Here is a 25,529-nt window from a genome sequence, read left to right on the forward strand (position 1 = left end):
ACTACCAACCAGTTGTAATTTGGCCACTCCGTTACTCATTACCGTCAAATAGGATGAAATTTTATTAGTCAATGAAAATTCTGCCATTGACAGTTTTGTACTTTTTATGCATTTAGAGTCTACAACAATAGAATCAAATAAAATTTTAATTGGTAATTTTAATTATTGTAAAACAAAAAATATATAGTTTAAAGATTTTTTTTTTTAAAATAAATTTGAGGTATAAATGTATTTTTTTTTATCCATGTGGTTTGGAGTAAGCAGAAAATAACAAATTAGTCTTTGTCGTCGGTTGTTAGAAAGTAATCTTTATAAGCTTAGCTTGTTCTTTACTTAGTTGTTATGTTATTTAAGCGATTTTTATAGTTAGCTGGTAATTTTGAGCTTCTAGTTATATTGTTGGCCTTAACCTTGATTTAAGCTTGAGTTAGCATTTCATTCTTGTTGGACACATTTTTTTATGTATGGAGACGTTTTTTTGGTTAGAAAGTTTTAGAAACTCTTTTTGTGGCCTTAGGACCAGTTGAGAATACCTAGAAAAACATTAGACCAAATGAGGTTTTACTTAAACCTCTCTGACGTTTCAGGGGAAACATCATCTTGGCCCGATGTTCTATAGCTCCTATTTTATGTTCTAAAGAGGTCACTAGTTCAAATTCATCTCTCCTATACGAACATGTAAAAAAATAAAACAAATATCCAAGCGATGTGAAACTGAGAAAGAAAAAAAGTAGCTATTGACTAGAACATGTATATACAGAAATCTCATATCATATCCTAACAAAAAAAAAAAAAAAAACCGATCTCATCATTTAGAAAGGCATATTTATCATTTTATAATTTTTTTTAACAATTTTTTAGAAGGCACCGGCCCCTCCAAGACGATCCTTCTCCACATTTAGAAAGCATCCCCGCTTGTTCTTTCCTCCCATGCCCATAAAGTTGAAATAAACCATTCTTCGCCTTGCCACTTTATGCTATCGGCTATTTTTTTTTATAATAATGAGGAAACATCAAGTTAAAAGAGCAGATCGTCCCCAAAAAGGTAGAGAAGTCTTTCTACGGCCCAGCTGGGCTGGGCCTTGGACCCGAAACTCAAGATCTGGAATTGTGAAGAAGCCAGTAAAGGAGCCCTACAGAGTGGGCAAGTCATGTGATTATCATGATCACGATCACGATCCACCCATCTGTCGATGCATTCCCTGTGGAAGACGTGGCAACAGTTCCTGAGCTCCCTTTCCTCATCTTGCATGCTTAATTGGTTCAAGCATACAGTACACGCGTCCAAACTCCTACTCTCCGGCAGTCTTTCTGTGATATCTCCGAAGGTAGTCAGTATTAGATTGTCTCTTATCATATGGGAAGAAGCAATTGTACGAGGAAACTCTGCCTCAACAGAGGCTGAGGAGAGGCTCCTATCTGTGAGTCTGAGAGTCCAACACCAAACCATCTCACCACTGCAATTATTAGAGCTGCCTTGTATAGTAGATGAGTTACCAGTAAACCCACGGACTCCTCCACACCCATTGGAGCACAGGTAACAATAAGAGACCCAACAAACAAGCAAAGAACGGCCAGTTGGAGATCATGGAAGAAGAGAGAAAAGGAGGAAATTCACAGTAGCCTTTGATATCATTTTTATGGACGTCTAAAGGAAGATATGTACTAAAGGAGGCTAAGGAGCGGTTTCCTTATATTATTTCTTTTTCTTTTTCGGCTGTGACTCTGAGAATAAAGTGTCACCGAGTAGTCTAAAGGAAAGAAACAATTAAAGGAGGTTAGGAAAAAAAAAAAAAAAAAAAGGGAAATTTCGAGAATGCTTCCAAATTATATTAATCCTTATAAGATAAAGGCAAGGCAGCTGCATCGGATAATGCACGTACCTTTAGTTTGGTATCGTCACCTCTTCATATCGCTTACACGTTGCTTAGATGGATGGTTTTTTTTTTTTTTTTTTTTTTTTTTTTCAATGACATTATCATGTGATTATCATGTAAGCCGGATCCCATATCCTCGTCAGCTTATGATATAAATATTGCAAACCAACGCAAGTAGGTGGAACAGAATAGAGCCAACCTTGAAGGATAAAATACTAGTTTACAAACTAATTATCTTTCTATTTCTCTCTCTCTCTTTTATTACTAAAGACAAATAACAAAATTAGACTAGAGAAGAGTGGAGGAAATCTTCTTCTTATTTCACTTGTATGAAAATACATCTTACGAAGCCTATAAATAGAGGCATTCAAAGACTAACTTACAAAGCTTTTACTCCTCCATATTTATTGTATTAAATAACAAAAAACTCTTCTCTAAGTTAAGACTTCAGTTGAGAATTAAATAAACATATGAGTCTAGAAAAACTAAAGTCCCTTATTAATTAAAAGAACTTATAACTTCTACCATTTGAAAAAACTTTCTTGCGTTTTGATTTGTTTAGTTTCCAACACGCCCCGTCAAATCAAAACCTTCTCATGCCAAGCATGTCTCTTAGCCTCATGAAAATTGCACCTGATAATAGCTTAGTAAATATAACTGCTACTTGTTCAATGGTGTGGCAATACTGGAGCTCTATTGTCTTCCGCTTGACATGGTCTCTAAGAAAGTGGAACCTAGTGTCAATGTGTTTACTTCTCCCATGTTGCACTGGATTCTTTGCTAACTTTATAGTTGATTGGTTATCCACATAAATCACAATCGGTTCTTCTTGTGGATGTTCCAGTTCCTTCAAGAGATTCCTTAGCCATATAACTTCACAAACAGTAGACGAAGCTGCCACATACTCTGCCTCACAGGTAGACAAGGCTACAATTCCTTGTTTCTTGGATGTCCAAGAAAATGTTGTAGAATTAAGATAGAATACATACCCAGTAGTACTTTTCCTCTCATCTTGGTCACATCCCCAATCACTATCTGAATAACCAACTAATTTTGCTTCATCACCATAGGCATAGAATAAACCAAGATTCAGAGTGCCTTTAATGTACCTTAGGATCCTTTTTGCAGCTAACCAATGAGTCTCCATTGGTGTCTCCATGTATCGACTCACAAGTCCAACTCCATAGACAATATCTAGCCTTGTGATTGTCAAGTACCTCAGACTTCCAACCAAACTCTTGTAAAGAGTTGGTTCAATAGCTCGACCACCTCCTTCTTTTGACAACTTTATGCTTGTTTCAACTAGGGTATTCACAGAGTTGCAGCCATCCATCTTGAATTTCTCTAAAATCTCCCTCATGTACTTCTTTTGGGATATGAAAATTTCACCTTGTTGTTGCTTCACTTCAATACCAAGGAAATAGGACATCAACCCGTTATCTGTCATCTCAAACTCCTTAAACATTGATTGCTTGAATTCCTTGAACATTTCACCACTATTTCCTGTATATAACAGATCATCAACATATAGGCAAATGATTAGAAATTCACCACAATGGTTTTTCTTCATATAAACAGCATGCTCATATGGACATTTAGTGAAGCCGTTATGATGAAGGTAATTATCAATGCGTGCATTCCAAGCTCTTGGTGCCTGCTTTAAGCCATATAACGCCTTCTTAAGGCGATACACCTTGCTTTCTTCTCCTTCCATTATAAAGCCTTCCAGTTGTTGTATGTACACCTCTTCTTCAAGGAAGCCATTAAGAAAGGCTGACTTGACATCAAGTTGGTATATCTTCCAATTGTGATGAGCCGCAAGTGCGATCAACGATCTCACTGTGTCAAGTCTCGCAACTGGTGCAAAAACCTCTTCATAGTCGATGCCATACTTTTGTTTGTAGCCTTTAGCTACAAGTCCGCCTTGTATCAAGAAACTTCACCTTTTGCAGTGTGTTTGATCTTGTACACCCACTTGACACCAATAGTCTTATGGTTCGATGGGAGTGTTGTCTACTCCCAAGTGTCATTCTTTTGAATAGCATGTATCTCCTCCTCCATTGCGGATCTCCAACAATCTTCTTCAACAGCTTCTTGAAATGTTGGAGACTTCTCATCTTTTGTTTGCTCATAGATTTCCTTGAGACTTCTCATCTTACTTTGATTTGTGGACGATCTACTGCTGCTACCTCCCATAGAAGCTGTAGAGTCCCTCTGTGCTGCGGACGGTATGGTAGGCTGAGAAGATGGTGGGGTACTTGGTGGAGCTTCTGTTGAGAGTTCTTCAGGCTCCTCTAACACTTGTTGTTCTTTGGCCTTCTCTTCATCGCTCCAGCTCCACACACTTTCTTCATCAAAGATAATGTCTCTACTAACCACTAATTTCTTTGTTAGTGGGTTGTAGAGCTTGTATGCTTTCGACTCTTCGCTATATCCGAGAAAGATACATTTTTCACCACAATCATCAAGCTTCTTCATCTTGGATTCGGGAACTTGAGAATATGCAACACACCCTAAGATTCTTAGGTGTGCAACACTTGGCTTGTGGCCGCTCCATGCCTCTTGAGGTGTCATATTCTTGACACTTTTGGTAGGACATCGGTTGAGTAGATAAGATGAGCACGCCACAGCTTCTGCCCAGAATTGTTTTGGCAGCCCTTTCTCCTTGAGCATAGTTCTGGTCATATTAAGAATGGTACGGTTCTTTCTTTCGGCAATCCCGTTTTGCTGTGGTGTGTATGCAACAGTCAACTAATGCTTTATGCCTTGTTCCCTGCAATACTTATCAAATTCTTTTAAGGTGTATTCTCCACCTCGGTCAAAACGAAGAGTTACAAGCTTATGGCCTCTTTGATTTTCAACAAGGGCTTTAAAGTTCTTGAATACAATAAAGGCAGCTGATTTTTCTTTAAGAAAATAAACCCAAAGTTTTCTGCTAAAGTCATCGATGAACGTAATAAAGTATCTATTACCTCCTAAGGACATGGGCTCTATTGGTCCACATATGTCGGTATGAACCAGTTGCAATGGTGATGTTGCTCTCCAAGATTTGTTGCTACGAAAAGGAAGTCGTGCCTGCTTGCCAAGTATACATCCTTCACAAACGTTGCTCGGTGGCTCAATCACTGGTAACCCATGCAACATGCCAAATGAAGATAATAGCTTTACGCCGCTGAAATGTAGATGGCCAAAGCGAAGATGCCACTTCCATGACTCACTTTCCTTGAGTCCATAGAAGCACTTCTTAGACTTTGTGTTAAGATGTAACGAGAACATGCGATTATTGGTCATTGGAACACGAGCCACAATTCCTCCACGTGTATCTCTCAAAATGAGAGAGTAGTTCTCCATATGTATGGTGTACCCCTTCTCAAGCAACTGCCCAATGCTAAGAATATTGCTTTTCATAATAGGCACATAATAAACATCAGAAATGTACCCTTTCTTACCATTATTTTGATAGATTTTTATCTTCCCTTTGCCTTCAATTGAGAGTTTGGTAGAGTCTCCCAAGTTCACTTGTCCACGAACTTCTTCTATGAGTTCAACGAACAGATCTTTCTTCCCACACATATGATTGCTTGCGCCAGAATTGAGGTACCAAACCTCATCTTGTGAATCTGAAACATCATGAGCGAAATGTAAAATAGAATCACTACGAACCTCATGTGTTGCTTCTGCAACATTTGCTTGTTCATCATCTTTGTGCCAACAATCCGAGGCATAGTGTCCAAACTTCTTGCAGTTGTAGCATTGGATATTCTTGGAATTTCCACGTCCATATGTCGATCTTCCTCTTCCTCGATAGCCTCCTCGTCCTCGACCTCTGAAGCTTTGAGTCTCCAGTTGATTTTGACGTGGTTGTTGGAAAATACCATGCCCTCGACCTCTACCACGACCACGATAGGAGCTGAATTTGCGTTGATCATTTAGAGTCAGTTTTGACTCTAGTGCTTGTTCTAATATACTAGAACTAGCATTCTTCTGCATCCTTTGCTCATGTACTTGTAATGAACCCAACAACTCCTCAATTGTTAGCTTCTCCAAGTCCTTAGACTCTTCGATAGCTATAACTACATGTTCAAATTTAGAGGAAAGGGATCGAAGCACCTTTTCGACGACTTGGATGTCATCGACCTTCTCATTGTTTCTTTTCAAACCATTCACGATTACCAGCAATCGTGAGAAATAATCAGTCACCGATTCTCCATCCTTCATGTGAAGAGCCTCGAACTCGCCCTGTAATGATTGGAGACGGACCCGTTTCACCCGTTCGTCTCCTTTGAAGATGGAAGCTAGAATCTCCCATGCTTGTTTACTTATCATTGCTTCGGCAACTTTCTCGAAGGTGTCGTCCAATGCTTGATAGAGTAGAAACAAGGCCTTTTTATCATTCTTCCTTTGTTCCTTAAGAGTCTTCTTCTCATCTGCTGTGTATTCAGCTTCCTTCTCTTCAGTGGGTTCTGTAAATCCGTCGATAATGACTTCCCACAGATCTTGAAACCCAAACAAGGCTCTCATTTGGATAGACCATGACCCATAGTTATCTTTTGATAATCTAGGGATTTGTTGTTGGACTATGTTGGAACCCATTTCTAGAAAGGACAAAAATGGGAAATGGCACAACTAGGCTCTAATACCAATTTGAAGGATAAAATACTAGTTTACAAACTAGTTATCTTTCTATTTCTCTCTCTCTCTCTCTCTCTCTCTCTCTCTTTTATTACTAAAGACAAATAACAAAATTAGACTAGAGAAGAGTGGAGGAAATCTTCTTCTTATTTCACTTGTATGAAAATACATCTTACGAAGCCTATAAATAGAGGCATTCAAATACTAACTTACAAAGCTTTTACTTCTCCATATTTATTGTATTAAATAACAAAAACCTCTTCTCTAAGTTAAGACTTCAATTGAGAATTAAATAAACACATGAGTTTAGAAAAACGAAAGTCTCTTATTAATTAAAAGAACTTATAACTTCTACCATTTGAAAAAACTTTCTTGCGTTTTGATTTGTTTAGTTTCCAACAAACTTATCTGCACTCCCTCATAGATAGGTTTTTCATGATACGTCAGAAGGACCCCGTTGCATGTGCTAATTCCGACCATCTAAGTCAGATCCCACTGCAGTGACTGCACTTTGATTTCCATTATGATGACGAAAATCAATTAAAAATAGGAATTCAAAGAGTTTCTTACAATACATGGTTACAAAGAGACGCCACAAAGCCTATTTCATGAATCATGGGCCCAGGGCATTCCGATTTCTACAGTTTATCATGTGCGTGCAGATAAGAGAGTAATCCCAGAGATTCAATTCGATCTTCCATCTCAAAAGTCACAATGAAGCATTTTTACACATTACTGAAAAGTCCAATTAAACTTCCAAAAGAAGGAAAAGCAAATCGAAAATGGAAAGCCTTTTTATGCATAATCAGCAATTATACTAAGAGCAAATGTAGCTTTAGGACTTTATTTGTGGATACATGTCATAAACCGAACCACGTAAAATCTTTTGTGTTATTTACTTTATTATTTCTGCATTTGATATTCATAATATTATGAATTTCTTCATCGTATCTCTATCAGAGCTACCGGCTGAAGCTAGTATCCGATTCAAAATCTTTTATTTTTTTGTTCTCTACTTTTACATCCCTTTTCATACTTTTGCATCCTTCGTTTTCTTCATCGGTGTTTTCTCTATTTTCTTCTACTTCTCTTTCTCTAATTGTCGACTACAAAAAAATAAAATAATAAATAAATAGAAGTTTAGTGACAGCTTGTATAGTGTCATTTTAAGACGACACTAAACGACACTCCAAGGTGTCGGTTCCACTAAAACCGACACCTCTTAGAGGTATTGGTTTACTTTAAAACCGACACCTCTTGAATTTTTTGGTTCCTGCGCCCAAATTAGTACTACCTCCCACGCGCCTCACTCTCTCTCCCTCGATCAGCTCTTCTCTTCTCTCTCCTCTCTTCTCTCGATCTCTTAGCTCCGTCTCTCTCCGTCTGCCCTCCTCCCCCGACAGCCGTCCTCACTCACTCTTTCTCCACATCGGTGTAGCGCGCGCAATCGTCTCATGGAGTACCGGCCGTCCTCGCTCCACCAATCGAACTCCTCCCCCTCTTCAGCTAGTACTCCAGCCGGCCTCCTCATCACACTGGTATGTCCATTAATTTGTTGCTTTGATTTTTTTGTTTTTGTCATGCTGGGGTTAGGGTTTTCGCTTGATGATCATCAATTTGAGGTTTGGTTTTTTTTTTTTTTTTTTTTCTAGGGTTTGGGGTTTGAGTTTGTGATGAGGAGATTTTGATATACTGATTCAGAGGATGATGAGAAGATTTTTCCATTGAGCAACGCAGAGAATCGTGGGTGTTTTGTCAATTGAACTTTATTTTGAAATTTCATCCCTTTCAGCCATTGACTATTAAAATTTTTCAGGCAAGGCTGACTCAACAATTACAACTAAAAGTGCTCCTTTCAAGCCTGAATCTTCTGAAAAGCAGGTTAAGCTTGTAGAACCAAGCAAAGATGATGAGGACAGTGATCTGGTATTCGTCTATGATTTTGTTTAACAATTAATGCTGCCAATATTGATGTATATGAATATGAAAGAGTCGTATGTGTTCACTTAATTTTGTATTTGAATTTTTTTTTTCCTGTTTTTTTGTCACTTATTATATTTGTAGTATATAAATATGAATGTCATTCCCAAATTTGTGCCTAAAGACAAAACCCCCATATGTTTTGCTATATTTGTACTGTAACCCCCATATGATTCTCCATATTTGTACTGTGTGTAAATATGAATTTGTCATATTCCCAAATTTTGGCCTAATGACAAAAGCCCCGATATTTTTGGAGTAGGAAGTAAACTTCTTTCCACACATTAAAACATGAAACTTTATCTTCAGATGTTCACAAGCTGTCATAATTGCATTTTGTAATTGCTTTATTTTACAGTACGTAGGACCTAATCAAGCTAATTAAGAGAACGTATTCATCTTCTAACAACTTCAGCTTTGTGATAACATATGGTTTATAATGGCTCGAAGAATCAATAGAAATATCTTGTACATCTGTTGATATCTGTCGTGTATGAAATACATCAATTAAAGTTGATTCTCTAGAACAGTTCCAAACATCATGGGCCTTTTAAGGTTGTGTTATCTGGTTTCTATCTATAGTGTCTCTCTCATCCCCCAAACTCCAGATTTTGCAATTGAGACTATATAACCACTGTTTTTCCATTTTCTGTCAGTTATAGTTTTAATTGAAAACCATTTGAGCAGTATTTGAATTTGCATATCTTATGGTACGTGGCAGGATATGGATATGGATAATGACAGTTACGATGAGGATGACTCTGATGAACTTGGATATTTTATGTTATCTGATTCTCTCATCCCTTAATTAAATTTGAGTATTGCTTTGGATAAATATTATGAGTTTGAACTTTTACTATGTTGTTTTGAATATTATTTATGGGTTTAACTTGAGTGTTGTTTTGGATATTATTTATGAGTTGAACTTCAGTATTGAGATGGATATTATTTATGAGTTTGAACTTGAGTATTGAGTTATGATATTGAGTTGTGATGTGATGTTGCTTTGCATTGAACCCATATGTTGAGTTGTATTATTTATGAAGTGCATCTTGAATTGTGCATGCTTCTTGCACAATGCAAGAAGCTAAAACAAAAATTTGGGAAAAATAAAAAATTAAAAAATAAATAAAAATAAAAAATAAAAACCCTAAGAGTTGGTTGAACAGTGCTCCATTTCCCTACCCTTGATTCACTACCCTTTGGGCTTTGAAAGAGTCACTATTAAACCGTCACTACAAAAGGTTTTTAGCCCTAAACCATCACAAAAAAACCAGGGTTTTTTTTTTTTTTTTTGTAGTGATCCAAACATATTGTCTCACATCAACTCTCGGTAGTTGAGAGTTGATGTGTGTGACAAAAAAATGTATTTTATCTTCCTTCATCAGAGAATTCTTTTGGTTTTGCTTTCAAGACAGATCCATACTTCTTTGAGTTCTCTATATGTCTTGATGCTGAATGCCAGTAGCGACCAGACTCTTCTAATGTTTGTTCTTCTTTTTTTTGCCATCCTTCCTCCGATCCAGTCTCACCACCCACTGCTGCCAACGCTGCGACCAAGCATCCATGGTGTTCTTGACCAAGGACCATTCTGCAACAAAGAAGTTGGTCCTCTCGGAGCATCAAGCTCTACTGCCCCTTCGACACCATCTCAAATGGCGACTTCTCCATCAACATCGTCTCCGTAGTCTCTAGCGTCTAAACCGATTGTTGGCCCAATATTTTGGCCAATAATCTATAGCCCAATATTTTGCCCATAGATGGCCCTCTTTGTATTGTTATTTAAAGTGCATCACCATTGCCGTCGCCACCGCCTCCAAGGAAGACAAAAAACCAAAACAAAACAAATCAAAATAAAAAAATAAAAAAAAATAAAAAAAATCAAACTTCAAGTTTCAAGATCTTCCACTTTAAGTTTGAGGGGATGTTATCAAACTTATTTACCCCAATTCTCCTATAAATAGAATATCATGTATTGTAAAATATATCAATTGAATAAGTGCAAATGTAGCCTTAAGGCTTTATTTATGAATATAAGTTATAGACCAAACCATGTAAAATCTGGTGTGTTATATATTTATTTTATTATTTTCGCATTTTGATATTCATAGCATTATGAATTTCTTCACCACCATGCTGCGTTATCTACACCATTTACTCATAACGGGGAAAGGTGAATAAAATGCATACCATGAATTACATGGTGGCGCATGCATACCATGAGTCAGCCTCCTTTTCCATCTTATCTGCGCAATACAAGCCATGATTTTTCAAACAGAAGATAATTCAGCACAAACTCTAGCAAACGAGTGAATGCCAAGTTGTGGTAAAGCCTGAATTTGTACACAGAATTGTCATTGGCTACTGGTTATATTTCTAATAAAGCAATAATATTAGTAAGAAAAAAAAAAAAAAAAAATCATACCATTTGATTTGATGAGTGCTCATGGCACAAAGTCCTCCCACAACATCATATCGGCAGTGGTGCTGCCAAATGAGGAGAGAGAGAGAGATGAAGTCAGTCCAAATTCTGAAACCCATATACCTAACAATATTAACATGTTCAATTTACAAAGACAATAAGAGTTCATGGCTAAACCCTAAACAACAATCAGCCACCTAAATCAAAACCCAGATTAACAACTCAAAAATCAAGACACCCAATCCATCATTGCAATCAAAACTAACAACTCAAAAATCAAGAAATTTCGCTAAATCGAAGAAAATGAAAAAATCTACGAAATCGGAACAGAATAGAAAAAAAAAATAAAAAAGAAAAAAAAAGGGAACCCAATCTATGCAAAGAATAACCCAAAACTCACAAACAACAAAACCCACAATCGAAACCCACGAACGAAAGCTCCAGAGAGGGAGAGACTTCTTGGTGAAAGTGGGTTGGATTCTTAAAGAGATAATCGCAAGAGCAATTACTGTTGTTTCAGAGAGGAGGACTTTGGAGTATTTTGGATTTCTTAAAGGGGAGACGAATTTATTTGGTGTTTCAGTTTTATTGTGTATCTGTGTAATAAGCCTACGTGTCTCTCAGCAATTGGTTGTTGTAAAAGGTTGGGTTTGCAGACGGACCGCATAGTAGGGGCTCCCTTAACGTTGATATTTGGGTCAAGAAAATGCAAAATTGCAAAACTTCATTTATGCTTACGGTAGCATACGTTCTTTTCGAGGGGAGGAAATAAAGAAAAAATTTGATGGTCTGATTTTCGGCCGAACCAACTTGAATGAGATAAATTTTGAACTTTATGAGATAGTCGAAAAAAAGACATTCGAATTTTTAGTCGTTCTTGGTCACGACAATATGAAAGTTCATTTGGGGTTTCAACAGGATTTCATTTGGGGTTTCAATTGGGGTTTCAACGACGTTTCATTTGTGATTTCAACGGGGTATTCAAGTTTCAACCGTGATATTTGAGGTTTCAACGTTAATATTTGGGTCACGAAAATGCAAAAATGCAAAACTTCTTTTATGCTTACGGTAGCATACATTCTTTTCGAGGGGAGGAAAAGAAGAAAAATTTGAAGGTCTAATTTTCGGTTGAACCAACCTGAATGAGATAAATATCAAACTTTATGAGATAGACAAAAAAAAGACATTTGAATTTTCAGCCGTTCTAGGTCATGAAAATACAAAAGTTCATTTGGGGTTTTAACAGGGTTTCATTTGGGGTTTCCACGACGTTTCATTTGTGATTTCAAAGGGGTATTTAGGTTTCAACGGTGATATTTGGGGTTTTAACGTTGATATTTGGATCACGAAAATGCAAAAATGTAAAACTTCATTTATGCTTACGGTAGCATACATTCTTTTCGTGGGGAGGAAAACAAGAAAAAATTTGAAGGTCTGATTTTCAGCCGAACCAACCTGAATGAAATAAATATCGGACTTTTTGAGCTAGACAAATAAGAAATTTGAATTTTCAGTCGTTGTGGGTCACGAAAATGCGGAGGTTCATTCATGCTTACATGTGTTCATTTTGTATGGAGGAAAACAAAAAAAATATCCAAATGTCTGATTTTCGGTAGAAACAACCTTAATGATATAACAATCGGACTTTTTGATTTAGACAAAAAAAAAAAAAAAAATCGATTTTTCAATCTTTCAAGATCACAAAAATGAGAAATTTTCATTCATGCTTACGGTAGCATGCTTTCTTTTTGGAGGAATGAAAAAAATATTAAATTCAAATGTCTAATTTTCGGCTAAAACAACCTTAAACAAATAAATATCAGACTTTTTGAGCTACGTAAAAAAAGTAAATTCAAATTTTCAGTCGTTCTTGGTTAGGAAAATGGAAACTTCATTCTTGCTTATGGTAGCATGCTTTCTTTTCGGATAGAGGAAAACAAGAAAAAGAATGAATTTCTAATTTTCGGAAAAAACAACCTTAATAAAATAAATATCAGACTTTTTGAGCTACACAAAAAATAAAAAATAAAAAATAAATAAGAAATTCGAATGTTCAGTCGTTCTGGATCACGAAAATGCGAAAATTCATTCATGCTTATGGTAGCATGCGTTCTTTTTGTATGGAGGAAAACAAGAAAAAATCTGAATGTCTGATTTTCAGCCGAAACAACCTTAATCATATAACTAACGGACTTTTTGATTTAGACAAAAAAAGAAAAAGAAAAATCAATTTTTCAATCGTTCTGGGTCACAAAAATGCAAAATTCAAAATGCAAAACCAATTTTTATTTGGACAAAAATTTCCTCTAAATCAGTCTGAAGGAAATATCCTCCTACCCATTTAAAATATAGTGTCAAGTGCACATTAAATTCTTAACGTCATTAATAGTAATTTACTAACTTAGACTAAATTTAATATGATTTTAAATGTTTATAAACACTTGGCACTATTTTAAATAGATTGAAAAATATTTTCTTTAAACTGATTTGGAGAAAATTTGTGTCCTTTTTATTTTTTTCTTTTAAGTGGGAACTGTTTTTAGGACGGTTGTCTAAATGAAATTGGTCATGTTTTCAGTTTTCCGAAACGGAAACAGTTTGTCAAACACCTTTTAATCATTTTGTGGAACTGATCAATAAAATCATGTACTTAACCGATATTTTCTTTAAATTCATATAAACACGCTTCCATTGCTTTCAAAACAAATATCCAAGCATAAGGGTAGTTCAATTGGTAGTGAAACACGACTCATAAAGCAGAAGTTACTAGTTCGAATCCCCATGTGTAGACATGTTAAAAAAAACAAATATACAAGTGATGTGTAACTGGGAAAGAAAAAAAGTAGCTATTGACCGGAACATGTATATACAGAAATCCCATATCCTAACAAAAATAAAAAGGGCTAACCGATCTCATCATTTAGAAAGGCATAATAAACCATTCGCCGTGCCACTTTATGCTATCGGCTATTAATAGTACTGCATAGATTCCAAATAATCATGAGGGAACATCAAGTTAAAAGAGCAGATCGTCCCCAAAAAGGTAGAGAAGTCTTTCTAAGGCCCAGTTGGGCTGGGCCTCGGACTCGAAACTCAAGCTCTTCAATTGTGAAGAAGTCAGTAAGGGGGTGTTTGGCAACAGGGATGACCTTGGCCTAAACACTGTTTTTGTCCTTTTCTTAATGTGAAATAACACTTTTGCCCTTCAGCCCAAAATCTCTGCAGCTTCTCTTTTCCTCTTCTCTTTTCCTCCAGCTCTCTCTCCATCTCCGTCCTTCTCCTTCACGAGTCAAGCTTCTCTCTCACCCTAAAATAAAACCTCCCGTTTCACCCTCCAGCTCCAACTCCGACTCCCTCTCGCCATTCGTCACCTCTGTTTGCTGGACTCCTCTCCCCCTCCGCCGCGACCTCCTCTCCATGGAGCCCTCATCGTCCCATCTCCTCCTCGCAGCCGCCGACCGCCAAGGACGCATCTGCATCCTCGATTTTCGCGCCCAATCCCCGCTTCTCTGGTTCGAGACCGACTCCGCATCAAAACCCGGCATCCAGGACCTCTGTTGGGTCCAGGCCCGGCCCGACTCCTGTCTCCTCGCAGCCATCAACGGTCCCTCCACTCTCTCCCTCTACAGCGCCTCCTCCGCCCGCTGCATCTTCCAATACGACGCCGCGCCCGAGTTCCTCTCCTGCCTCCGCCGCGACCCCTTCGACTCCCGCCACTTCTGCGCCCTCGGCCTCAAGGGCTTCCTCTTATCCGTCAAGGTGCTGGGCGAGACCGAAGACGATATCGTCCTCAAGGAGCTACAGATCCCCCCACCGACAATATTGTCTGGTTGTTGAAGCTAAAGCCTAAAGCCTCAGAGGCAGAGCCCAACAACACACCAATCCCTCACTTCTTAGTCACACAAAAAAAATCGGAAAGTGAAGGAACTGACGCAGGGGAGGGACTCTGTTTCGGTGCTTTGAGGATTTTTAAGCAAAAAAAAAAATCAAAAAGTTGAGGATCTCACGCAGGGGAGGTGCGCCTGATATGTGCTTTGGGGATTTTCAGAGAAAAAAACTCAAAAAGTTTGCAGAGAAAGTTAAGGGCAATATGGGGATTGGGGGTGAAATATTGATGGTCAACTAGTCAAAATATTAACAGTATTTAGGCCAAGGCTGTTGCCAAACGAAGCCTAAAGGAGCCCTACAGAGTGGGCAAGTCATGTGATTATCATGATCACGATCACGATCCACTCATCTGTCAATGCATTCCCTGTGGAAGACGTGGCAACAGTTCCTGAGCTCCCTTACCTCATCTTGCATGCCTAATTGGTTCAAGCATACAGCACACGCATCCAAACTCCTACTCTCCGGCAGTCTTTCTGTGATATCTCCGAAGGTAGTCAGTTTAGATTGTCTCTTATCATATGGGAAGAAGCAATTGTAGGAGGAAACTCTGCCTCAACAGAGGCTAAGAGATGCTCCTATCTCTGAGTCTGAAAGAGTGAGAGTCCAACACCAAACCCATCTCACCACTGCAATTATTAGAGCTGCCTTGTATAGTAGATGAGTTACCAGTAAACCCGCGGACTCCTCCACAAAGAAACCCGTTGGAGCACAGGTAAAAATAAGAGACCCAACAAACAAGCAAAGAACGGCCAGCTGGAGATCATGGAAGAAGAGAGAAAAGGAGGAAATTCACAGTAGCCTTTGATATCATTTTTATGGACGTCTAAAGGAAGATACGTGATAAGCGCCGAATGTTACACATTCTAGCCCCTTAATTTACATATGTTAATTCCTTAGCATTGTTATTTGTTTGATTTTGTTTTGTTTTTGTGTTTCAGGACTTACTTGACAAACCACTGGAAATTGGGCTTAAAAGAACAAAAAGTTGAGCATTCTGGATCTAGGATCGAGCGCAGGTGCGCTCGAGCGTCTGCGGCCAAGGATCGAGCGCATGCCTGCGCTCGCGCGCACACTAGCTAGGCTCGAGCGCACCAAATCTTGGATCGAGTGCACACGAGCATACAGTGCACGGCAAGAATTCCTCTCCAGCATGGACTTGGATTTCAGTCTCCCAATTGGACTGGGAGACTGACCTCCTATTTTATGAGGATTTCTAGGGTTTTAGGGTTTTCCAATTCCCTATAAATAGGGCTCTAAACATTATAAACAGACACACCGCTTTTAGAGCAAAAGAAATTCAGTAAAATAGTCTGTGGAACTTAGGAGATCATGAGCAGCTAAACCCAATTGTAGGGTATTGATGTAGCCATTTCCAAGTACAATGGTTTGATTGTATTTAATTTCTATTCTTTCAATTTATGCATATTGATTGTATAACTCTGAGGATTGCTACAATTGATTTCTGTTCTTCATATTAAATGCAGTTGTTCTTTAAATTCCAATTCAATATTAGTAAAATTCTTATCTTGTCTTAGAAATTATTTTACTATTATTGAACTCAAATCATTCTTATTTTCTGTGATTATAAGAATGATGGTTATACAATGGTTTTTAATTGGCATGCAATCAATAGGGTTAGATAGGCCATGCCTAGGGAAGACGGATCGTACTACACCCTAGTTTAGTCTAATTTAGGTAGACGGTCTGTGCCAACCGAAGATGGGTTATGCTATTCCATTGATTGTATGAAATTATTTTTATATGTTTTATTGTTGAATTATAACATGCATAGAATGAAGTGCTAGAATTAAATATGGTTAACCATTGATGTGCGGATTGTGGTAAAGTCAATACCCTACTCTCTCTCTCATACATTTACTTCTTTTATTTTCGTTTATTTTATGCACTTCAAATTCACACAAACAAATCATTCTCTTTTAATTAAGTTGATTTTAATCTTTTAAATTCTGATACTTAAACCCCTGCAGTCCTTGGGGTTCGACACCCTCAATATAGCTCTATCTTACGGGATTCGTTCTATTAAGAATGATAATTTTTATAATTGATATTTTTTATCACAAAAATATCACATCAATACGTACTAAAGGAGGCTAAGGAGCGGTTTCCTTATATTATTTCTTTTCTTTTTCGGCTGTGACTCTGAGAATAAAGTGTCACCGACTAGTCTAAAGGAAAGAAACAATTAAAGGAGGTTAGGAAAAAAAAAAAAAAGGAAATTTCGAGAATGCTTCCAAAATATATTAATCCTTATAAGATAAAGGCAAGGCAGCTGCATCGGATAATGCACCTTTAGTTTGGTGTCGTCACCTCTTCATATCGCTTACACTTGCTTAGATAGATTTTTTTTTTTTTTTTTTTAAATGACATACATGTTGTTATGATGTTATCATGTGATTATCATGTAAGCCGGATACCATATCCTAGTCAGCTTATGATATAAATATTGCAAACCAACACAAGTAGGTGGAACAGAAAAGAGCCAGCCTATCTCCACTCCCTCAGATAGTGCAGATATGTCAGATATTACAAACCAACGCAAGAAGCCGGATCACATGCTTTTTCATGATATGTCAGAAGGACCCCGTTGCATGCGCTAATTCCGACCATCTGAGTCAGATCCCACTGCACTTTGATTTCCATTATGATGACGAAAAACAATTAAAAATAGGAATTCAAAGAGTTTCTTACAATACATGGTTACAAACTTAGAGACGCCACAATGCCTATTTCGTGAATCATGGGCCCATGGCATTCCGATTTCTACAGTTTATCATGTGCGTCAGATAAGAGAGTCATCCCAGAGATTTACTTCGATTTTCCATCTCAAAAGTCACAGTGAAGCCTTTTTACACATTACTAAAAAGCCCAATTAAACTTCCAAAAGAAGGAAAAGCAAATCGAAAATGGAAAGCCTTTTTACGCATAATCAGCAATTATACTTGCCTATGTCAGTTTGTAAACTTAACCAGTGTTTGACCTGTTATTGAACGAATTAAACGAATATCACCAACAAAAGCACCGAATATTAGATAATATTAGGAGATTTGATTTCATGATTATAATTGATTGTTATTAGATTTGATGATAATCAAATTATTTTGATTTGATTACCAAACTTATCTACCCAATTTTCCTATAATTTGATTACCAAACTTATTTACTCAATTCTCCTATATATATAAATAGGAGTATTATGTTTAGGACTTTATTTGTGGATGTATATCATAAACCGAACCACATAAAAATTTTTGTATTATTTACTTTATTATCTCCACATTTGATATTCATAACATTTTGAATTTCTTCTTGGTATCTCTATTAGAGCTACCGGCTAAAGCCAGTATATCTGATCCAAAATCTTTTATTTTTTTGTTCTCTATTTTTACATCCCTTTTCAAGCTTTTGCCTCCTTCGTTTTCTCTGTTGGTGTTTTCTCTATTTTCCTCTACTTCTCTTTCTCTAATTGTCGACTACAAAAATAAAAATAAAGGTTTAGTGACAGCTTGTATATTAAGATAACACTAAACGACACTCCAAGGTGTCGGTTTTTGTGGAACCGACAAAGGGGTGTTGGTTCCACTAAAACCGACACCTCTTTAATTTTTTGGTTCTCGCGCCCAAATTAGCACTACCTCCCGCGCGCCTCACTCTCTCTCTCTCGATCAACTCTTCTCTTCTCTCTTCTCTCTTCTCTCGATCTCTCAGCTCCCTCTCTCTCCGTCTACCCTCCTCCCCCGACAGCCGTCCTCGCTCACTCTTTCGCAATCATGTCATGGAGTACCGGCCGTCCTCCCTCCACCGATCGAACTCCTCCCCCCCCCCCCCCCCCCCCACCCTTCAACTAGTACTCTAGCAGGCCTCCTCATTACACTGGTATGTCCATTAAATTGTTGCTTTGATTTTATTTTATTTTATTTTTTGTCATGCTGGGGTTAGGGTTTTCACTTGATGTTCATCAATTTGAGGTTTGGAGTTTTTTTTTTTTTTTTTCGGTTAACTACTTTTTTAGTACCTCAGTTTATATTTTTTTTTATTTTTCCCTCCTATGTTTGCAAAACAACAAAATCTGATAACTGACCTATGGGAAATAGCAAAATTGATACCTCTGTTTTTTTCGTCGGTCTAAATTGACGGAAATCCACGTCATCGACACGTGTCACTCCCAAAATATGCCACGTGTCCTAAAAATTAAAAATAATTAATAATAATAAACTAAAAAACTAAATAAATAATAGAAAATTTGAGGGGTGGCCGGCCACCCCATTGAGCCACCCCATTTTCTAAGGCCGACTTCTTTTCTTTTCTTTCTTTTCTTTTTTTTTTTTTCCTTTTTTAAGGTTTAGTTTTTTTATTATTTATTATTTTTAATTTTTAAGATATGTGGCATATTTTGGGTGTGACACGTGTTGATGACATGGAATTCCGTTAATTTAGACTGACAGAAACTACCAAGGTATCAATTTTGCATTTTCTCATAGGTCAGGTATCACATTTTACTCTTTTGCAAACACGGAGGAGAAAAATAAAAAAAGTGTAAATCGAGGTACTAAAAAAGTAGTTAACTCATTTTTTTTTTCCTATTGGGGTTAGGGCTTTCGCTTGATGACCATCAGTTTGAGGTTTTGGGTTTTTTTTTTTTTTTTTTTTTTCTTTTCTTTTCCTTCTAGGGTTTGGGTTTTCGTTTGGGGTTTGGGTTTGAATGTTTGATTTTCGCCAAAACAACATGAATGAGATAAATATCAAACTTTCTGAGGTAGACCCAAAAAAAAAAAAAAAAAAAAATCAAATTTTCTATCGTTCTGGGTCTCAAAATGCGAAAGTTCATTCATGCTTACGGTAACATGCTTTCTTTCCGGAGGGAGGAAAACATGAAAAAAATCGAATCTCTGATTTTCGGACGAAACAACTTGAACAAGATAAACATCAGACTTTTTGAGCTAGACAAAATGAAATTCCAATTTTCAGTCATTCTGGGTCACGAAAATCAGAAAGTTCATTTGTGCTTATAGTAACATGCGCTCTTTTTGGAGGGAGGAAAACAAGAAAAAAACCCGAATGTCTGATTTTTGGCCAAAACAACCTGAATGAGATAAATATCGGACTTTCAGAGTTAGAAAAAAAAATTCGAATTTTCAGTCTTTCTAGGTCTCGAAATGCGAAAGTTCATTCATGCATACGGTAGTATGCGTGCTTTTTGAAATGAGAAAAAGAAGAAAAAATCCAAATGTCTTACTTTTAGCTGAAACAACCTGAATGAGATAAATATCGGACTTTTTGAGCTAAATAAAAAAAAAAAAAGAAATCCAAATTTTCAATCATTATGGGTCTCAAAATGCACAAGTTCATTCATGCTTTATTTTCGAAGGGTAAAAAAAAGAAAAAAAAATTGAATATCTGATTTTCGGCCGGAACAACCTGAATAAAATAAATAGCAGACATTCTGAGAAAGACAAAAAAAGAAATTCAAATTTTCAGTCGTTCTGGGTCTTGAAATGCGAAAATTTATTCATGCTTACGGTAGTATGCTTTCTTTCCAGAGAGTGGAAAACATGAAAAAAATCGAATGTCTGATTTTCGGATGAAACAACCCAAACGAGATAAATATCGGACTTTTTGAGCTAGACAAAAAGAAATTCCAATTTTCAGTCTGGGTCACGAAAATCGGAAAGTTCATTTGTACTTACAGTAACATGCGCTCTTTTTGGAAGGAGGAAAACAAGAAAAAACCCAAATGTCTGATTTTTGGCCGAAACAACCTGATTGAGATAAATATCGAACTTTCTGAGTTAGACAAAAAAAAAGAAATTCGAATTTTCAGTCTTTTTGGGTCTTGAAATGCGAAAGTTCATTTATGTATACGATAGTATGCATGCTTTTTGGAATGAGGAAAAGAAGAAAAGATTCGAATGTCTAACTTTCAGTTGAAACAACCTGAATGAGATAAATATCGGACTTTTTGAGCTAGACTAAAAAAAAATCCAAATTTTCAGTCGTTATGGGTCTCGATATGTGTAAGTTCATTCGTGCTTTCATTTCGAAAGGTTAAAAACAAGAAAAAATTTGAATATCTAATTTTCGGCCGAAACAACCTGAATAAAATAAATATCAGACATTCTGAGGAAGACAAAAAAAAAAAAAAAAATTCGAATTTTCAATCGTTTTGGGTCTCGAAATGAGAAAGTTCATTCATGATTACGGTAGCATGCTTTCTTTTTGGATTGTGGAAAACATGAAAAAATTCAAATGTCTGATTTTCGGATGAAACAACCTTAACAAGATAAATGTCAGACGACAAAAGAAATTTCAATTTTCAGTCGTTCTAGGCAGGGACTGTGCCAGGTTCTATGATGGGCAGGGGTTGAGGTATAATTTTTTTTATTTTTTTATTTTTTATAACTTAAATGAAAACTATATTAAAATATAAAATTTGGTCAAATCATATATAAATGAGAAATATATTAAAATTGAAGATCAAATTAATATATATAAAAAAACAAAATTACAATCAATTCAGTTTTAACAAAAAAAAAAAAGATACATAAATATTTGTTTCATAAGAGATTTTAAATTTCAGCTCAAACACCTATCAAAATGAAACATTTCGTCTTTTCATATCACGAAAATCATCTATGATTGAATCTATACTAAATGTCGCAGCAATTCATCTTTCGATGTACAACATCAGAGAATCTATCAGAAACTCATCTTCAATTTTGTTGCAAAGTCTAGTTTTGACAATATTCAGAAGTGAAATTTTCAAACACATTTTCTATGTGTTGAGATTGGTTCATGAAGTCGTCATATGCCCTCTCAGGCATTCTATGAGATGAATTAGGATCTTTCCTCACATAATTGAGAAAAGCACAATATTTTCCATCTCTAACTTTCTTCCAATTCTTAAATCCATCTATAGTGAATGCACGTTGCGCGTAATGCCCAGATGGCTTATTAAAGAGAAAGCATGGTAGACAAAATGTTGCATCTCTATCAGGCGAATATTCAAGCCATGTAGGAAATAGCAAGAACCACGAAAGTTGAAAGCTGCGAAGGTGATTTTCTTTTCCAGATTTTGGGTACTCTCGGATATTACGTCGATACAGACCAGTTTTAATGTAAGCTCTTCGAATTTCATCACGTTAATTAACATCATAATCTCATATCTGACGACGCAATACAGGATCATATTCCAATGAACTAACATCAAATTCATTGATGTCAACTCTTCGAGAATTGTTAGGAGAGTTTTCAGCATTGATGTCAACTCTTCGAGATTTGTTAGGAGAATTTTCAGCAACTAGGATATCAGAAGTTGGCGATGACGCATCACCAACATTGACATTTGAACTTTGTGCATTTTGTCTTTTGAAAAAGTTAAGTATTGTATTTGGCTTTCCCATAGTCTACAAATAAATTTACATGATTATATTAGAGTCTGATGCATATGTTAACAATGAATAAAATCACAAGAACAACAATATAATATAATAGCAATTCATGTGTCAAACTCTCTAATTAAATATTTAAATTCTAACAACCTTAAATTCTCCACTTAGATTAGGAATTGAACTTAAATAACTAACCTAAAAAATGCAACTTGCGTTGAGTGATTTTGCACTGCTTCGAAATGATTTTGCCGTCGACAAACTATTGTTCTGTGTTAGGAAATATAAAAACAAATAAAATTGTAGACATGAATCACATGATTTTGAGCCAATTAATAACACTTACTGTCAATTACAAGAATCTATATATAAAAAAAAAAATTAAAAAAAAAAAAAAAAATCACCCATTCCACTCGTCACTCACTCCAAGTCTCCAACAAAGCAATACTTTCTGCTGCCCATCTACCCATGTGCCCACACCACCAACTCCCAATCTCCCTAAAAAGTTTAAAAAGACAAACTAATCTATAACTAGTAAATTAGTAATTCCCCTTTCTCTGTTTCTCTTTCTTTTCTTTTTTCCTCTTTCTCTGTTTCTTTTTCTACTTTCTCTTGCAGGTGCGGTGCCAACAACAAGCAAATCAAATTCCTAATCACTAATCAGAGCCATAGGGAGTGTAGGAGAGGAGTAGAGAAGCGGAGGTGCCACTCTTGCCTCTTTCTCTGTTTTTTTCTTTTTTTTGCTTTCTTTCTTTCTTTCTTTCTTTCTTTTTCAGTTTCTTTATATTATATGACTATTTGACTATATAGTGACATATACCTAAGTCCTAACCTTCTAATTCTTATTCTATTCTACGTTTTCTTTAAGACAAAAACAAAATTGATTATGATTTTGATTCTACAGTGGTGACAATATAGAAGACAAAATGGGAGTTAGGGTTTAACTGTTTAAGGAACTTACAATATGTTATCCGTACATAGTACAAATTTTCAATCGACTGCTGCCTGTTGGAGCCTGAAGATCAAGTGAAGATTGTGAAGTTGTTTGAAACTACGGAGGTCTGTAACTGCAACGTTTGCTGCGCGGCTGTGGGTGTTTGTGAGTTGATTTTCAAGGTTAATTTGGATGGGTTAAGGTAAAAGGCCAAAAAAATTGTTGGGTAAGGGCCAAAAACATTTGTTGGGTAACTAAGTAATTAAGGCTGAACATTTTATTGGATAGGGGCTAGTGGGTTTACAGTAATATTATTTATTTTTATTTATTTTTTTTCCCTATTTTTTTTTTCTCAGAAAGTTGGGGGGAGGGGGGACCTTGGCCCCTGCCGGTCCCCCCCCCCCCCCCCCCCCCCCCCCCGGTCTCTGGTTCTGGGTCACGAAAATTGGAAAGTTCATTCATGCTTACAGTAACATGCGCTCTTTTTGGAGGGAAGAAAATAAGAAAAAACCCGAATGTCTGATTTTCGACCGAAACAACCCGAATGAAGTAAATATCGGACTTTCTGAACTAGACCAAAAACAAATTCAAATTTTTAATTATTTCGGTTCACAAAAATGCAAAAGTTCATTCATCGATCTGTTCACTCATCCCAGTCGCTTCTCATATATACCTACTAATTTTCCTTTTCATCTTCTTCAACCAAACACAAAAGATAAATGATAGATTTACACAACTTTTTCCTGCACATGCAAGCCTATGTGGCCTATGTTCACGGCATAGGCCATCTTAATGTTTCACGTTGCCATCTTAACGTGGAGTCAGCCATCGATTAATCAGCGGTGCTCACTCTGTATCTCTATCACTTTAGTAGGATCCTTGGATATTGGTACATCCAAATTTAATGTCAAGATCTCCAATCACATAACTCGTGTTTATGAAAAAAAAAAAAAAAAAAAAAAAAAAAAAAAAAGCACTAGAAAGTAGTTGTCGATCACTTCCTCTTTTACTTAATTGAATTTGTATTCAATTCATGCTAATAAATTTCAAATATCTTTTACTTAAGTGAGAAGGATTCCTTGCAGCTCTACAACTTACCAACATTCTCCCACAAATTTCTCAAATTTAATTTTTCCTTTTACCTTTCTAATTTTCCTGCTCCCATAACTAAATCGCTAATTATTTTTCAGGTTAAATACTTTATTCGCCCCTATGTTATAACTTTTTTTTAAAAAAAATTTTAACCTCTAGAGTTTACTTTTTATCACAGAATGTCCATCTAGTTTGACTAAAAATGAAGATAGTTCCTCCATTAAAATTCCGTCCAAAAATTGATGGAATACCACATCAGTACCAATCGCGGTTTGACATATGTCCATATAATTAATTAATTAATTAAAAATAATATTTTTTTTAAAAAAAAATGAAAACATTAAAAAAAATTATATTTAGTAAATGTTAAAAAAAAATTAATTAATTAAACATTAAAACGCTACCCCCTTTGGCCATACGGTGGCCAAACCACCCTCAAGGGCCAATTGATTTTTTTTTTTTTTTTTTCAATTTGCTAGAAGGCCCTTGGGGGTGGTTCGAGGGCCATGTGGGTGGTTCGGCCATCCCAAGACCGGTCGTTCTAGAAGGTCTAGGGTGGCTGAACCACCCCCATGGCCCTTCAAGGCCCTTCCGGCAAATTAAAATATATATATATATAATTTTTTAATTTTTTTTAATGTTTTAATTTTTTTAAAAAAATTATTATTTTTAATTAATTAATTATATAGACACATGTCAAATCGTGATTGGTACTGACATGACGTTTTGTCAAATTTTGGACAAAATTTTGATAAAGAGACCATCTCCGTCTTTAGACAAACCAGAAGGATTTCTTGTGATAAAAGGTAAACCCTAGGGGTCAAAAAAATAAAGCAGTTAAACCACAAAGGTGAATAAGATATTTAATCCTTATTTTTTCCTTATTCCCACTCTGAACACGCTTCGCCTACTCACAACTTTCAGTCTTATTTACTACCGTATCAAAAACCTATTTGAAAAATTGGTTCGTTAGCAAACACTACCCATGCCACATCATGCAAAACAGCCTAAAAAACACCTAACAAACTTTCTTTCTTTTTTGTAAAATGGGATGACACAAATCCCATCGTTAGCAAACACGCCTCACCTCTGAACTCTGAACTCACTCTGAACATGCCACACTTTTGCCTAAAGATAGTTTTCCACGTCAAATTACTGTTTTAAGTCTTATTCACAGTATCAGGAACCTACTTAAAAAATGGGTCCGGCAAACACAACCAATGTAGTGTCTTTACAAATATTATTTTTTTAATCTTTACCTATAGTCAATAACCCAGGTTACTTTAATATCTATTCAAATT

The 25,529-nt window shown here is 36.4% G+C and overlaps 2 pseudogenes; both read right to left on the minus strand.

The window, feature by feature from the left end:
• Nucleotides 1–825: 825 nt before the first annotated feature.
• Nucleotides 826–1,678, minus strand: LOC132164688 (RING-H2 finger protein ATL64-like; annotated as a pseudogene).
• Nucleotides 1,679–13,927: 12,249 nt separating this feature from the next.
• LOC132163664 (uncharacterized) lies at nucleotides 13,928–22,217 on the minus strand (annotated as a pseudogene).
• Nucleotides 22,218–25,529: the final 3,312 nt, after the last annotated feature.

The sequence above is a fragment of the Corylus avellana genome, chromosome 8 (genome assembly GCF_965113065.1).
Source record: "Corylus avellana chromosome 8, dhCorAvel1.hap1.2, whole genome shotgun sequence".
Taxonomy (NCBI): Eukaryota; Viridiplantae; Streptophyta; class Magnoliopsida; order Fagales; family Betulaceae; genus Corylus; species Corylus avellana.